Source organism: Giraffa tippelskirchi, chromosome 2 (assembly GCF_054371585.1).
Source record: "Giraffa tippelskirchi isolate mGirTip1 chromosome 2, T2T-mGirTip1v1.2.pri, whole genome shotgun sequence".
Classification (NCBI taxonomy): domain Eukaryota; kingdom Metazoa; phylum Chordata; class Mammalia; order Artiodactyla; family Giraffidae; genus Giraffa; species Giraffa tippelskirchi.
In genome coordinates this window covers 50,437,383-50,452,517 of record NC_137276.1, presented here as the reverse complement: position 1 = coordinate 50,452,517, position 15,135 = coordinate 50,437,383, and the positions used below count along the sequence as shown (strand labels likewise).

The 15,135-nt window shown below is 51.9% G+C and overlaps 1 protein-coding gene across 9 annotated transcripts in view; it reads right to left on the bottom strand.

The window, feature by feature from the left end:
- The window catches only part of ARHGAP22 (Rho GTPase activating protein 22), a 177,650-nt gene that overhangs the window by 18,199 nt on the left and 144,316 nt on the right, over positions 1-15,135 (bottom strand). The window lies entirely within an intron of this gene.

Here is a 15,135-nt window from a genome sequence, read left to right as displayed (position 1 = left end):
CAAGAAAGGAAAATCCAAAAAAGAAAAACTGTCTGCCTTTTGGGATTTGGACAGCTCAGCTGCCCTTGTCCACTGGAGTGTAACCTGTAAACAGTGTTGAACACAGGGGTGGATGCTGCCCAAAGACTGGCATGGGGGCTCCCTAGGGCAACTCTGAGGTACCCACCACCAACAGTGTCCTGGCCTCTCTGCCCAGTCCAAGAGTGGCCTAGGCTGGTCTGGGGACACAAGGACACTGTTCCTTCTACAACACACTTAGGGCTCAATCACGTACACCCAACAATGAGCTATATGGGTCCACAATGTTCCTGTTTAGCTAGGCAGATGTTTGAAACATTTTTAAATTCGTTACTTTATACTTTATAAAAGATTCATATAAAAAATCTGGACCATATAAAAGAATTTTTATTCATATAAAAAATCTGGAAAAAATTCTTCTCTTAAAAGAATCCACAGATCTGGTGGTACCAGGCCAGAATTTCCAAATGGTCACACTGATGGAGTTCAGTGGCCCCTTTGTCTTTCTGGAGAAGGAAATGGCAGCCTATTCCAGTATTCTTGCCTGGAGAATCCCATCGACAGAGGAACCTGGCAGGCTATTCAGTTCATGGGATTGCAAGTCAGACATGACTTAGCACTCTTTCTTTTCTTTCTGTCCTTCTGATAGCCCATGTATTTGCTAATTCTCCACAGTCCCCACCATCCCCTACTGCCTCACACCCAGGCAACATTTCACTCCTGCGGCTTTGCCACTCACTCACCTCTTTTTGATGGCAGAGACCTCCCCACCGGGCACTGGGTCAGAATGATGTAGGAGAGGGGCCCTGACTCAGAGAAATGGGAAGTCAGGCCTGTTGTGACCAGAGGCATCGGCTAGGACCTCAAATAAGCAGGCACAGAACATACAAGGGGAACTGCCCTTGAGCCGAGGGTCCTTAGGAAGAGATGGAGCCAACCTGGCACTGCATCCTTGGCGCCCGCCTCCTGCCTCTCTCCCCACTCGGGCATACGCCCCGGTCCCTTTCACTTCCGCTTTACCCGCTACTCAAGCATCTTGAATACGTCTGCTCTCCTGCTGCCTGGCCTGTGCAGAGGAGGTCTCTTCCCTGTTTACTCTGTGCAAAATTCTGGTTAGCCCTTGAGATCAGCTGTCGCTGATCCTTTCTTCAGCACGACCACAGGGCCCTTGGGCTCCCTCTCTGGCCCTCTGTCAGAGACCAGCGAAGACAGTTGCCTCTGCCTGGTTCCTTACTGGGAACCAGCCCCTCTCCAGTCCCAAGCCAATGCTGGGCTTGGAGGTGAGGTCAAGGAGTGCTGAGTGAAGGAGGGTGAACACATAGCCCAGGACTGTCTACCATACAGAGTTCATGCACTCAGCTTCCCACCCTTGGTTCACAGGTAACTAAAGGCCACACAGTCAGGGAAGAGAGACACTGAGGAAAAGAACTCTAAAATTCTCTCTAGAGAGTCACAAAGCCTGGGTAAATCTATCTAGCCTCCTCTTGGCCTCATCCCTTTCTGCTCTCCAATTTCCTGTTCCCATGATATCTGCTGTCCACCTGTCCACTGGTCCATCCATCCTTCCATCACTCTTGCATTTGTGCCCCACCCTGTTCTAGGTCTTAGAGGGTCTCAGATCTGTCCAGAGGACTAGAAACATGTAAATACTACCACAGGCTCCTCTGCTGGAACCCCTTGTTGCCTCCCTCCTCCCCACCCAGGATAAAATCTAATCTTGGCAGGCAGATAGACAAGGGCCTGCCTACCTCTCCATCAGATTCTGAGGCGCAGAAGAGCCTGGGCCAGGCAGAGGGCAGCTGCTGCATGGCCAGCCCTGCTGTTTGTGCAGTCACACAGCTCCCATGTCTCCAAAGCCCTCTTTCAACATCATCTTAACTACCACCCGCCCCCCTCCTACCCTGGTGAAGCTTTCCAGACTACTCTTCCAGTCCCCTGAACAGGGCTATGGCTCTGGGAAGTCCACAGGGTCCCAGGTGCTTCTAAACAGAGGAGATTTAGAGGAAAAGGGGACATCAGGACTGGGGTCTAAGAATGAGCAAGAGATAGCCAGGAAGGCAGGGGTTGGGGGCTGGGGGTATGCATGAGCAGAAATCCCCAAGGCAGACCTGGGGAGGGAGGTCTGATGAGGACTCGGGGTTGGAGGGTGAGTGTGAGAGAGTATGAGTAAAGAGGCTGGGAACATGGCAGTCTTGGGTCCTGACAAGGACCATGACCGCTAGTGAGCAGTGGACTGACCTCATACAGGGCTCAGGGGCTCTGAGAAATGACAAGACTCCCCCAGAGGCCCTCCAAGTGCTGAGCCTGGTGACAGTGCTAGGGATAGGGGTGGGGAACACAAGAGGCAGGTGACGCTCAAGGCGGGAGGCCTTAGAGACAAAGATTCTGAGGCTGCACCTGCACATCCTAAGCCACTGTAGAGTGAAGTGGCCTCCCTTCCTAGACCTCAGTTTCTCCATCTGTAAAGTGGGGATGATGACACTTGTCCTCAGGGGTGGCCCTAAGGCCCTGCCCCCAGGCACCACCAGGCCTGGGGCTGACCCCACTTTGCCAGCAAGGCAGCGTGGAGCCTTGCATCAGACCTTGTTCAGATTCAGGTGCAAGCTGCCCCCTTACCTTGAGGGCACATCTCCCTTGAGGGGGAAATGCTCCCAGAGCCCCATAGGAAAGGATGGTTCCAGCTCCACCTCCCAGGGCTTTGCTCCCACCTTCCTCCTGCTGGAGGCACCCTGCGCTCAGACTACAGACCCGGCCTCCCTCAGCCAGGGACCTTCCCCACCACTCCCCTTGTCAGGGGCTCTTGGGCAGAGCCTGGCAGGGCCTGGGACGGCTGTGCTGAACTTCCTCAGCCCTCCTGGCATGTCTCATGGGGGAGCCTTGCCAAGAACCAGCTCTAATAGGTCTGTCAGATCCCTGGAAACCCAGCTAGTTCAGCGTGCGGGTTCCTCGAGGTCCCAGCCCACGCTCTTTACAAAGCATCAGCTCTGCCACCAGAGAGGAAGCTGGCATAGACCTCTGGATGAACCTGCTGACGGGTTCAGAGCTGGGCCAGGCCTCCCCTCCTGCCAGCTGCTCCCTGGCAAAGCTTGGCCCTCACTCCCCTCTCCCCAGAATCCCATGCAGGAGCAGGAAGGCACAGGCCCAGCACTCAGCTGACTCAGATCCCTGTCCTGGGTGACCTCAACATCTCTGAGCCCGTCTCTGCCACGTCACAGAGCTGTCAGTAATTGTGGAAGAGCCTAATGCACTGGGCACATGGAAGCAGGTGCTTGATCAAAGTGGGCTTTTCCTGACCCAGGAGGGCCAGCCCAGGACTGGGTGGGCTTTGCCTGCCCTGGGAGCCCAGCAGGAAAGGGAAACAGCCGAGATTCCCTCTTGGAGCTGATCTCCGAGTAGAGACGTCAGGCTGGCTCTCTCCAGTAAAGGGGAGAGGCATATAGCAGAGAGACGCAATGAGGAAAATAGTCATTAAATTCTCTCCAGAGATTCACAAACCCTTCCTGTTCTCTACTCCCCTCCCCAGGACACCTGCCATTCTCCCTGCATGCGGCCCACGGTGTGTAAATCCACTTTGCATCACTCCCACACTTGTGCCCATGCGCACTGCCCTCCTCTGGGTACTGTGTGCGTGCTCAGTCGTGTCTGACTCTTTGCGATCCCATGGACTGTAGCCGCCAGGGTCCTCTGTCCATGGAATTTTCCAGGCAAGATTACTGGAGTGGGTTGCCATTTCCTACTCCAGGGGATCTTGCTGACCCAGGGATCGAAGCCACCTCTCTTGTGTCTCCTGCATTGGCAGGCAGATTCTTTATCACTGAGCCACCTGGGAAGCCCCCTTTAGCAACCTCAAAGCTGCTCTGAACAGCTTTAATAAATTGGCTGGGCTGTAACCAAGTCTCAACAACCAACAGGCTGCAAATCAGCCAGGGGAGAGAAATACGAGAGGCTAACATCTTAGGGAGTTGTTCTGCCCAGGGCAAGCCCATCCTCAGGGCCGAAGTGACCTCCACCTTTCTGGTGTTAACCAGCCCATAGGCATAGGGGACTTCCTGAAGTCTGGAGAGGCAAGCTTGGGCTGCTCAGTGGACTTAAGTTGGTAGCCGAGAGCTGGCATCCTGCCTGGTTCCCTCAATAGTGGTGATCCTTTGCAAGTCCCCGTGCCCTGGAAGGCTAAGTTCTTCCCTGCACGGGGGATGCCCACCACCCGGGCGAGAGGTAGGAGGAAGCGTCCCAGCTCTGTCTCTTCCCCTCAACACGCGTGCTCGCTCCCCCAGCCCGGCGACCGGTTCCGCTGCTGCCCCCTACCCGCTCCCGCAACCGACCCGTCTCCCGGCTCCCTCCCGGACGCCCCGCGACGCGCCGGCTCAACGTTGTCCTGGCACAAGCGCAGGACCTGGGTCCGAGGGCGCAGTCGGCCAGGGACGCAGCTTCCACTCGGCTTCGCGGGGAGCCCGTACCCCCTCCCGCGCTACCTGGGGCGGCCGGCACGCAGCAGGCGGGCAGGCGGCAGGGCGGCCGCAGGAAGGCGCGGCACCCTGAGGAGGCCCGCGCGGCCGGCATCAGGCCCATGGCGCGCTCCGAAGCGGCGGCGCGGCGCGGCAGGAATGCCCGGCACGCGCGCAGGTAGCGTCTTGCCCGCCGCCCGCCCCGGGCCTGGACCCTGGAGCGAGGGAGGGAGGGCCCGGGGCCTGCGAGTTCCTGAAATGCTGCTCCTGGAGTTCAGACTTCTGACCCGCTTCTTCCTAACGCTCGATGTTACAGCACCGTAGGAATACTAGCAACTCCCAATGATCCGCCCCTTCTTCCTAAAGGACTCGCTTTAGGAGCTTCCGCTCCCAGCAGAATGTAAGGCAGGTGTTTCAGGTGGAGACAACGGAGACTCGGGGAGGTCAGGTGACTCGGTTTGGGTCAGGTAGCGGGATGAGTGCTGAGCCTGATCTATAGCAGGGCTGCCGACAGCGGAGATGGTGTTATGGGCTCCAGCCCTCTGCCCCGCCGAGGGGCAAGCGCCCTAGTGCCACGGAGGGTGCTTAGGACTTAAGTTAGGCGTCCTGTGCAGTCCTGAGCGGTATGAGTATTAACGTCCATTTTACACATGAGACAGCTGAAGCCCAGAGAATTTATGTAATTTTCCTAAGATCACACAACTAGTAAGTGACAGATCTTCAATTCAAACCTATACTGTCTGCAAAGCCTGTGAACCCAGCAAAAAAGCCCACAATCCCACACTTCCAAGGGTGCAAAGTGTGGAGGCATTCACCAGGAGTGAAGGTGGACAGAGAAGCAAAGCTGGGGCCCTGCAACACCAGCAGAAGGAATGGAGATCCCCAGGGGTCTATGGGAAGAAATCTGTAAGGGAGGGGCTTAGGGGAGCCCTGGGGGTGGAAGGGGAGGGGGCTCATCTGAAATAAATTTGTGTTATTTTAAACTGCTAAATTTGTGGCAGAGCAGCAATTGGAAACTACCACAATGGATTTTTTTGCATTAATTTTCATTCTAAAATTTTTTGGTGTCCCAGGCCAGTGAGGCCCACTAGTCCTGGTCCTGACACTAATGTGGGGGTGCCGGCTGAAGTCCTCCCAAGCGCTAGGAATGTATGGGAGGGGTTCGTTCAATGCTGTTCCCTCCCAGAGTCCAGGTAAACATGAAGGCGGGAAGGGCAATTCATGGGGACAGGGAGCCATAACTCAAGGAATATCCTGCCCTAAATCTGCCCCCAAAAGCCTGGGGCTTCCTGGGCCCACAGTCCGCAAGGTCTGATCCGTTCTGTCCACATTAAAGAGAGAGGTCCAAGGATTTCCCTGGTGTTCCAGTGGTTAAGACTCTGCCTTCCAATACAGGGGATGAGGGTTCAATCCTTTGTCGAGGAACTAAGATCCCACATGCCTCGGGGCAACTGAGCCCAAATGCCACAATTAAGTCCTGATGCACCTAAATTAATTAATTAGTATAAAATATAAAGAGAAAGGTCTGAGGGCTCAGTGGAGGCACCTGCTCCAGGAGCAGGGGGCCCTACCAGTTAGGCTGACTGGCCCTGGTGCTGACTTGCTTTCTCTTTTCTGAGCCCCGGTGTTCCCACCTGTGTGGTGACAGTTAGATTGGCCAATCTCTAGGAAACCCCTTCACCCAACTTCCTTGCAGCCTCTGCCCCCCACATTCCCAGCTGGATGGAGGTCTGCAGCTGCCTCCTATTTAGAAGGCTCTGGACTCTGGTGAGCACTGCCATAATGAACTCTAGGATAAACCCTGGCTAGGTCAACACTCATGCCACCTTGTGGGGCTTTTTTTATCCATGAGGCCTGGAGAGAGGGGTGGGTGTGCAAAGATAGTTATGCACCTTTCCTCTTGGGCCAGGACCAGGGAGCTGAGAGGCTGGGGGCAGGAGTCCTGTCCTCTCACGTGAACAACTGGTGACAGGTGACCTCTTAAGCTGGGGTGGCTCTCATTTCTGGGCAGGGTCCAGTCCCTTGGGGACTACCTCTGTCCTCAGTCTTACCTCCCTTCCCCTGTCCTCACACCACTTTTAAGACAAGGCAGATCCAGAGGCTATGGCGCCTGGCAACAGAGCATCTTTGGACGGGCTCAACCTGAAAGGCTCAACCTGCGCCTGCTCTCAACCCTGCTGTGTGCTGTTAAGGCAAGTTGCTGAACCTCTCTGGGCCCCCGTCCCTCTCTATAATCTAATTTTGATACAATAAACCCCTGTCAAGAGTAGCAAATGGCAAGCATGAGATCACTTCCTCTTTCCTCAGACTGATGTGGAAGACCAAGGCTGTCTGGGAAGAAACCGAGAGCCAGTGAACCCGACCACAGGACACCCCGAGCGGTCCTGGCATCCGGCTCTTCCAGAACCGGCATCCAGCCCCAGGGCTCGGAGCTCCAGCAGACCTGGGTTCCAGTGCTGGTCTCCTGCTTATTCCTTTGGGACCTGGACAGATTACTTGAGCCTCCCTGCTGCTCAGTCTCCTCACCTTAAAAGGGACTGATTCCAAAGGGCCACTGTGAGGGTCAGTCGGGGTTGCAGAGCCCACCAACCGGGACACGCTGAATAAACACTAGCTGTTCTGGAGAGTGGCCCAACTTCTCCCCTTGTGGCTGGCGGTCACCAGGACATCACATAGTGTTGCTGGCAACACCCTTCACTGGTCTCAGCTTAGCAATGACCATGACAAGCTCTTTTCTAGCCCTGGGACCTGAGCTCTTCTTAGCACACAAGGGAAGCCAAGCAGGCCCAGTTGCAGGGGCATTTCCACCACAGTTGCTGGGAGGGAAGGAGGACTCAGTGAGCCAGCAGGTGAGCAAAGGGCAGTTAGTTGAGCAGTTAGCATCCTGAGTATCACAGGAAGCAGTGGTGAGCAGCCCCTTATAAATCACCCTCGCTGGCTTGCCAGGCTCTCCCAAGATAAGGCAGCACCTCCTCCACTTTGTTCCCTTGGTAAACCGCCCCAGGCTCCCTGGCTGCAGATCAGTGGGGTCTGTGGCTGGGGGCTATTTCCCCTGTGGGGATCTAAGATTGCAGACGCCCAGGGCACTGCAGGTGAGAAGCCTTGAGGGCTGCAGGAGAAGGGGGCCAAAGGGTGCTGTGTACTGATCCCTATACTTGTAAGAGGACTGATCTGGCCTCTGTGAGCTTGGGGCTGGATGGGGTTCAAGGCCTGTGGGGGTGATTCCTCTTCCACTTGACATGTGGACCCTCAGGGCTCACCAGAATGGGCCTGGGGTACCAGAATCAGGCTCAAGTGCCCCCTTCTGCTGGTGCAGTGACTGAAGCCCAGTCCAGGTCAGCAACAGTCACATCTTTCTCCTTTTGGAAAGGCTGCCAGGAAAGGCCCAGGCCCACTGGTTTGGTGGGTTAACATTCAGGGGAAATGGAAATAAGATGTTCTCTTCGTGAATCTCCCAGAGAGCTGGGATCTGGAGTAAGTAGTGCTGGGCAGAAGGCTCCACCACTGCCAGGCGGGGCTGGGGCCAGTGACCTTTCATTTTCAATCTGTGCCTTGAGGGCTTCCATTTGGAGATATCATTCCAGCAAATAATGACCACAACCAGCTGGCCTAACAAGGATGCTCTGTGTCTCTCCAAGTTGTCCTGAGGCTGGATTTTCTCCATGTCAAGTGTCCTGCCCCATGGCCTCTGGGAGCTGCCTTTGTCCCCCTCCTTCCCTCCATGATTTCTGAGGAATCTAGGACAGGACTGTCAGCCCTGGGGGGAGGGGTCGGGGAAAGTCTGCAGAGGCCTGTGCAAGTCACATACACATTGGGGTGGGGCCAGCATGGGGAACACAGGTCTAGTGGCCACGGCAGGCCTGCTGCCTGGCCCCTCGTGTCCCTCCTCAGTATGGAGCTGTCACTCTGGGCAAGGACACCATTCCCAGGCCAGGCTCCTGGCACCAGGACTGCTGCTCTGTGCTGCAGCCTGTAAGGTTGAGTCAGTTTCTGGGCTTTGCTTGGCAGTGCCCGCTGGGGAGAGGGGATAGTTACTATGCTCCTAGTTACTGAGCTGTGAACCCTGGTCCTCAGACTCCTGCATCCAACTGCCCACTCAGGATGCCTGCAGTGGGCAGTAATGTAATGACTAACAGTCACTGCAAACTCTCCTGTGCCCACATGGAGCTGTGGTCTTGCTGCATTGTCCCAAACCTGCTCAAGGCTGTCTTCCTCTCTTGCTTAATTACAGTTCTTTCTTGCCACTTGATCAGACCCCTGGGTGTTCACCTTCACCTCTCCTTTTCTCTCAAATCCACATCCAGGAGATCTTGTAGGTCCTATTTTCAAAACAGATTTGGAATCTGCTCACCTTCACCACTACCCACCACAGGGGAAATACCCTTGCTTATTGCCTACATTACTGCAAGTAGACCCCTGGCTTCCTGTTGACCCATTGTGGTCAGCAATCAGAGCTGCCCTTTTAACTATTTATCAGATCACATCCTTCCTCTGCCATCAGGCACCTTTCATCCTCCCTGCTTTCAGCCCACCTGCCTGTGCATGGGTTCAAGACCACATCAGTCCTCTCTGCTGCTGCCCAAGCTGCTGCCTGGGTCTCCTACATCCACCTGCCTACACACACCCACCCTACATCCTCCTGCCTCACTTTCACAACTTCAAGGCTTTGGGTGTCACTCTCTCATTAGGTCCACCCTCACCATTGTGTTTTGTTGTTGTTCAGTCACTCAGCCATGTCTGACTCTTTGTGAGCTCATGGACTGCAGCACGCCAGGCCTCCCTGTCCATCACCATCTCCCGGAGCTTTCTCAAACTCATGTCCATTGAGTCGGTGATGCTATCCAACCATCTCATCCTCTCTCATCCCCTTCTCCTCCTGCCTTCAATCTTTCCCAGCATCAGGGCTTTTTCCAATGAGTCAGTTCTTCACATCAGGTGGCCAAACGGCTCTATTTTTTTCTTACCATAACACTCACCACCTTCTAACACAGTAGTTCTCAAAATGTGGGCCTTAGACCAGCAACATCAGCATCACCTGGGAACTTGTTAGAAACAAATTCTAGCAACTTAGAAACAGGTTTCCAACTCTCAGTCTCACTTTACAAGCCTTCTCCTGAGTGGTTCCAATGAGAACAATTGTCCTATGCCCCAGAGAGCACAGAATGGAATCTCCGTCTGATCCCTGCTGGGTGCCCGGCCTGCACGTGGCAGATGTTCTGTGAATAAATAGAACTATTCAGTACTGAGACTGCTGGCCACTTTGTATCCATTTTCTCTCTTAATTCTCATGACAATTCTGCAAAGAAGATGTTCTTTTTCCCATTTTGCAAACAAGAACACAGAGAGAGTAAGTGGCATGCCCAGGGTCACACAGCAAGCAAAGGGCAGAGCCAGATCACATGCAGACCACAGCCTGACGCCAAGACCTGTGCTCACTCTGCCTCCTTCAATACCTCAGCGCAAGCAAGCACTTTCCTATGCACATAAAATCCCAGGGATGGAGGAGCCTGGTGGGCTGCCGTCTATGGGGTCGCACAGAGTCGAACACGACCGAAGCGACTTAACAGCAGCAGCGGCATGCACATAACACACACTTTCAAGCATTTGCTGGCTCTCTCCAGATAACCAGGCAAGATAGGGCTCACCCACGAGCACTCACCAGATGCTTGGTGACTCTGGTACCCCATGACTCCTTTCTCTCCCCTTTTACAGAGAGCTAGCTAGGAGGTACTGCCCAATAGGGCCTCTTGGGGGGCCATGTTCCTAGAGCTGGGCCTGGAAGTCCAGAGATTCATTGGGGAGTGGGGCCCTCTTCACACTATCAAGTCTTCTGTTCCATGAACATGGGATACCTTTCCCTTTATTTAGGTCTTCAATTTCTTTCAAAAATGTCATTTTCAGAGTATTAAGTTTTGTACTTCTTTTGTTAAATTTATTCCTTAGTATTTTGTCTTTTGGGTGCTTTTATAAATGAAGTTTTCTTAATTTCATTTTCAGTTTCCTCAGTGCTACTGTATAGAAATACAGTTTACTTGACCCTGTATCTTGAAATCTTGCTGAATTTTTTATTAGATCTAAAATAGATTTCTTAAGATTTTCTATATATGAGATTATGCCATCTGCAAATAGATTACTTGTTTCTCCTTCCTAATCTGGATGCATTTTATTTCATTTTCTTGCCTAAGTGCTCAGCTTGAATGTCTAATACAATGTTGAACAGAAGTGGTAAAAGCAAAAATCCTGTCTTGTTCCTGAAAAGCATCCAGCTTTCTCCATTGAGCCTGATGTTATCTGCAAGTTTTTGTAGATGCCCTTTAGCAGGTTGAGAAAATTCCTTTCTATCTCTAGACAGTTGAGTGTATTATCATAAAATGGTGCTGGATTTTATCAAATGCCTTTTTTGAGTTGATTGAGATGATCATGTGGTTTTTGTCCTTTATTCTACTGATGCATCACATTAATTAATTTTTAGATGTTAAGCCACTCTTGCATTCCTATGATAAATCTCATTTGGGCATCATGTGTAATCCTTTTATAAATTGCTGGATTCAATTACTTTTGTATTTTGTTGAGGAATTTTCCATCTATATTCACAAGATATTGGTACTCCAGCAATTCTTCTCTCCCTCACTTGCACCATCATGGCTGTTTTGTCTCCCAACTTAAAAAAAATAAAACTCTCTGTTTACCCGACTCCCCACTTCAGCTACTGTCCCATTTCTGTTTCTCTTTACAGCAAACTTCTTGAAAGAGTTGGCTATGCTCACACTTCAATTCCCCTCCTCTCATCCTTTCTCATGCCCACTATCATCTGGCTTTACCCCCAGGACTCCACCAAAACCACCCTTGTCCAAGTCACCAGTGACCTGTGCTTACCACCTGATCTCTCCTGGTCAATCTATCAGCAGTTCATAGACACTTCCTCCTTAGGTGGTCTCTTCACTCAGCTCAGGAACCACAGTCACTCCTGGCTCTCCTCAGCCCCCGTGCTGGCCCCTCCTCTGCTCCCTGTCCTCCTACTTGAGGGCAGCTCAGGGCTCAGCCCGGGTCCTCTGCCGTCTCTTCACTAGCTTCGTGATGTCTCATCCCGACTCATGGCTTCAAAACCCCATCTGCATGTCAATGGCTCCCAAATTCCCTTTCCAACCCAGTCCTCTCTTCTGGTCTCTAGCCTTAACTGTCAACTGCCTACTTGATACCTAAACTTGAGCCTCTAACAGGTACCCCAGACTAAGTCCAAAGTGAACTCTCCATTTTCCTCCCAAACAACTGCACTTTCTGTGTTCCCTCTTGTCTCAGTTAATGACTAATCCATCCTTCCAAGTGGCTTAGATCAAAACACCTTGGAATTACCTTTGACTATTCTCATTCTCTTACACCTTTCACCCTTTCCAGTAAGGGAAGTACTATTGGCTTTACCTTTAAAATATATCAAGAACTCTATTACTCCTCATCACCAGTGCCATCTGGAGCCAAGCCACCATCATCTCTCACCTGCATGATTGTATAATGAGCTCCTAACTGGTCTCCCTGTTTCTGTCTTTGCTTCTTTCATCCATTCTCGACACAGCAGCCAGAGGGATCTTGTTGGAACCTGAGTCAGACTCGGCCACTGCTCTGTTCAAGACCTGCCAATGGTACCACCTTGCCAGAGTCATCACTGTGACAAGGCCCTCTTGATTTACCAGCCCCTACCTCCTCTCTCCCCCTTCACAGATTTCTCTAGTCATATTGGCTTCCTTACTGCTCTTCCAACATGGACACCCCTGCCTCTACTTTAAAAACTCTCTGCCCAGATATATATGTAATCACCCTTTCATCTCCTTTAGTCAAATGTCATTATACACTGAACCCTCCATCACTCCCACTTGCCCTGCCCATCCCAACTTGTTTGCTGTCTGTTCTCTTTCCTAGAATGTGTGCTCCACAAGGGCAGGGACCTTGTCTGTCCTACTCATTGCTGTGATTCCAGCCCCTAGAACACATCCTCCAATGAATGACTGGCTGGTTGAATGAATGAATGGCTAGACAAGAGGCACTCTATCAGGGCCACTCCTGGGCAGGCCATCAGCAGTAACCAGCTCCCCTGACCCACTGGCCAGCCCCATTTTCTCTGTGGGGCAGCCAGGCTCTCCCCTGCTTGCAGTAGGCATGTTGCCCATTTGTGCCTGTCAGAGGTGGTCGCTTTCTGCCAGAACAAACATGCTTGAAAGGGCTCACAGGCTCCGTTATTAAACAGTGAAAGAAGGGCTGATCCCCTAAGCCTCCTTTGCAGGGGAACCCAGGCTAATAACAGCTTTACCAGGAAACCTGCAGAGGAGGATGAAGCCCCCCCTTCGAGAGCCCACACTTGCCTGAACATGTCTGTCACTGCTAACCCCTGGGATTTCTGCGTTTCCTCTATACTTCTGGTCGAAAGGAGATAAGCGCCTTTGATGGCGGTTCCTGTTGAAATTCTTTTGAGTTCTTCGGCACACAGTGCACTGCCTGAGAAGTCTGTAAACGCTGGGGGAAGAAGGCTGGGGGAGGAGCAAATCTGGATTCTATGTGGGATTCTGCAAATGGTCCCCATTCGGCAAGCACAGAGACAGACAGGCACATATATACAGGGAGTCAACACACCCTGAGTACAGGTAGACCATGTGTGACATGACAGTGCCCTGACAGGCTGGGACAAAGTACAGCTTTAGAGGTCAGAACAACTGCCTCTGTTACTCAGTTCTGCTCCTGAATAGCTCTGTCATTTTGGGCAAATTATTTAGTCTCTTTGACCTTTAGTTTCTCTCCTTTCTTTGTTCTATTTAGTTTCTGATTTTTTAATATAGTGAAATATGCAGACATTCAGAAAGTATTTAAAGCACATATCCACAGAGATGCATAGTATTAAAAATGCACACTTGTGTAAGTAGGCCTGCTATCCTGACTTTACAGCATTCATCTCTTTACTTTATATTTTTTGCTGCCTAATTATTTGGCCATAAATAGTATAGTTTCTCTCTGCCCTATTTTCTAAAAATTTTTATTTTTATTATGCCCCAAGGCATGTGGGATCTTAGTTCCCCAGGCAGGGACTAAACCTGCGTGGAAGCTCTGGATTGCCAGGGAAGTCCTATCTTTCTGCCCTATTTTTGACTTTATATAAATGGAATTGCTGCCCTAGTCTCACAGTATGTTTTTAGGGATCATGCATGTTGTTGGGTGGAGCTGTAGTTCATTTATTCTCACTGCTATAGAGTTTTCTATTGTAAGAATGAATCGTTTATTTCTTCACTGCATTGCTGCTAAACACGTGGTGCTTTCTGTAACTCATTTAAAGAGCCTCTTGCTATCCAACATCATGGCAATGTTCTCCTTTCCCTAGTGCTCAAAGGTGCCACCTGAAAGTCCAGCTGCATAGGCGTCTTCTTTGGGCTCTTTTCTCCTCCACTGGGTCACTTTCAACTACCTTGCACCAAAAGGAACCTGTAGAGGCTGCAGAAGTTCCTGGGTGGGCTTGAGTATTCCCAGACCATTAAACTGGGGCTGTGGGTCAAAGATGCCATGATCGCCAGGGGGCAGGGAGGCCATGGCTAACAGGTTGGGGCCACTTAGGAAGCCCCCAAAGGTGAGCTTCTGCCCCGGCCTCGATGGTGCATCAATCAAATACTATGCAACATGGAGAGAGAGGATGTTCATGGCTCATGTGGTTAGGACACGGCTGGTCCTGTCTCCGTACTCAGTGGCAAGTTGGTGGTCCCAGCCCAGCCGACATGGTGATCCTTTCTACAAGCCCTTTCCATGATGACTGCACAGGGATACCGACCTACAGAGACAGCACCTGCACAGCTGGGCATCACCATTGCTTTCTGTGCCCCATGTCCAGACCTTCAGCACACCCTGCAGCCCCATCTTCAGGATAAGTCTCAGCTGACCGTTCTCCGTGTCTCCTCCATTCCCACTCATGCCCAGGCCCTGCATCCTTGTCAGATGAGAGTCTCAGCCTGGTCTTTCTATGGCCCACCCCTCACACGGCAGCCAGAGGGCTCTTATAAGTCAAATAGTGTCTGTCTCCTGTTCAGAGCTCTGCCTGGTGTCCCATCAATTTAGAAGGAAATCTGAAATCCCCACTATATCCCCAAGGCTTCAGGTCCTCCATCTTCCCATCCTTACTCCTTCAGACCCTCTGATCTTCCTGAGAGTCCTCGTGTTTCCATGGCCCTTTCCCAACCCTTTGCACTCACTGGTCCCTCTGCCTGCATCTCTTTTCCATATCCTCAGCTTTCCTGGTGACTTCACTAAGTTGGCTTTATAAACAACACTTGACATAGCACCCCCTCTGTCCTTCCATGTGGCTCTACTTGGCTCCCTTCATTTCTCCCCAGTGGACATCATGAGTCACCTTTACGTGCCTATCGTCTGTCTCTCCTAGGACAAGGGAACGGGAAGGGAGGGTAGAGGCATCCTCTGGTTTAATTCTCAGCACCTGGAATACCATTCCATATATTGCAGGCACCCAATGAAAGTGTAGAATAAAGGAGCAGGTGAGTAAATGGCAACTTTTGTTTTAAGGTCAGGTCCAGGGCTGTGTAGGCCATGCAAGGGCCACAAGTCGCAGCAGAGGCAAGGACTTGGTACCTCACCATCCAATATGACCCCGAGTGCCTACTTCTGGCCTCAGACACACCCAACACTC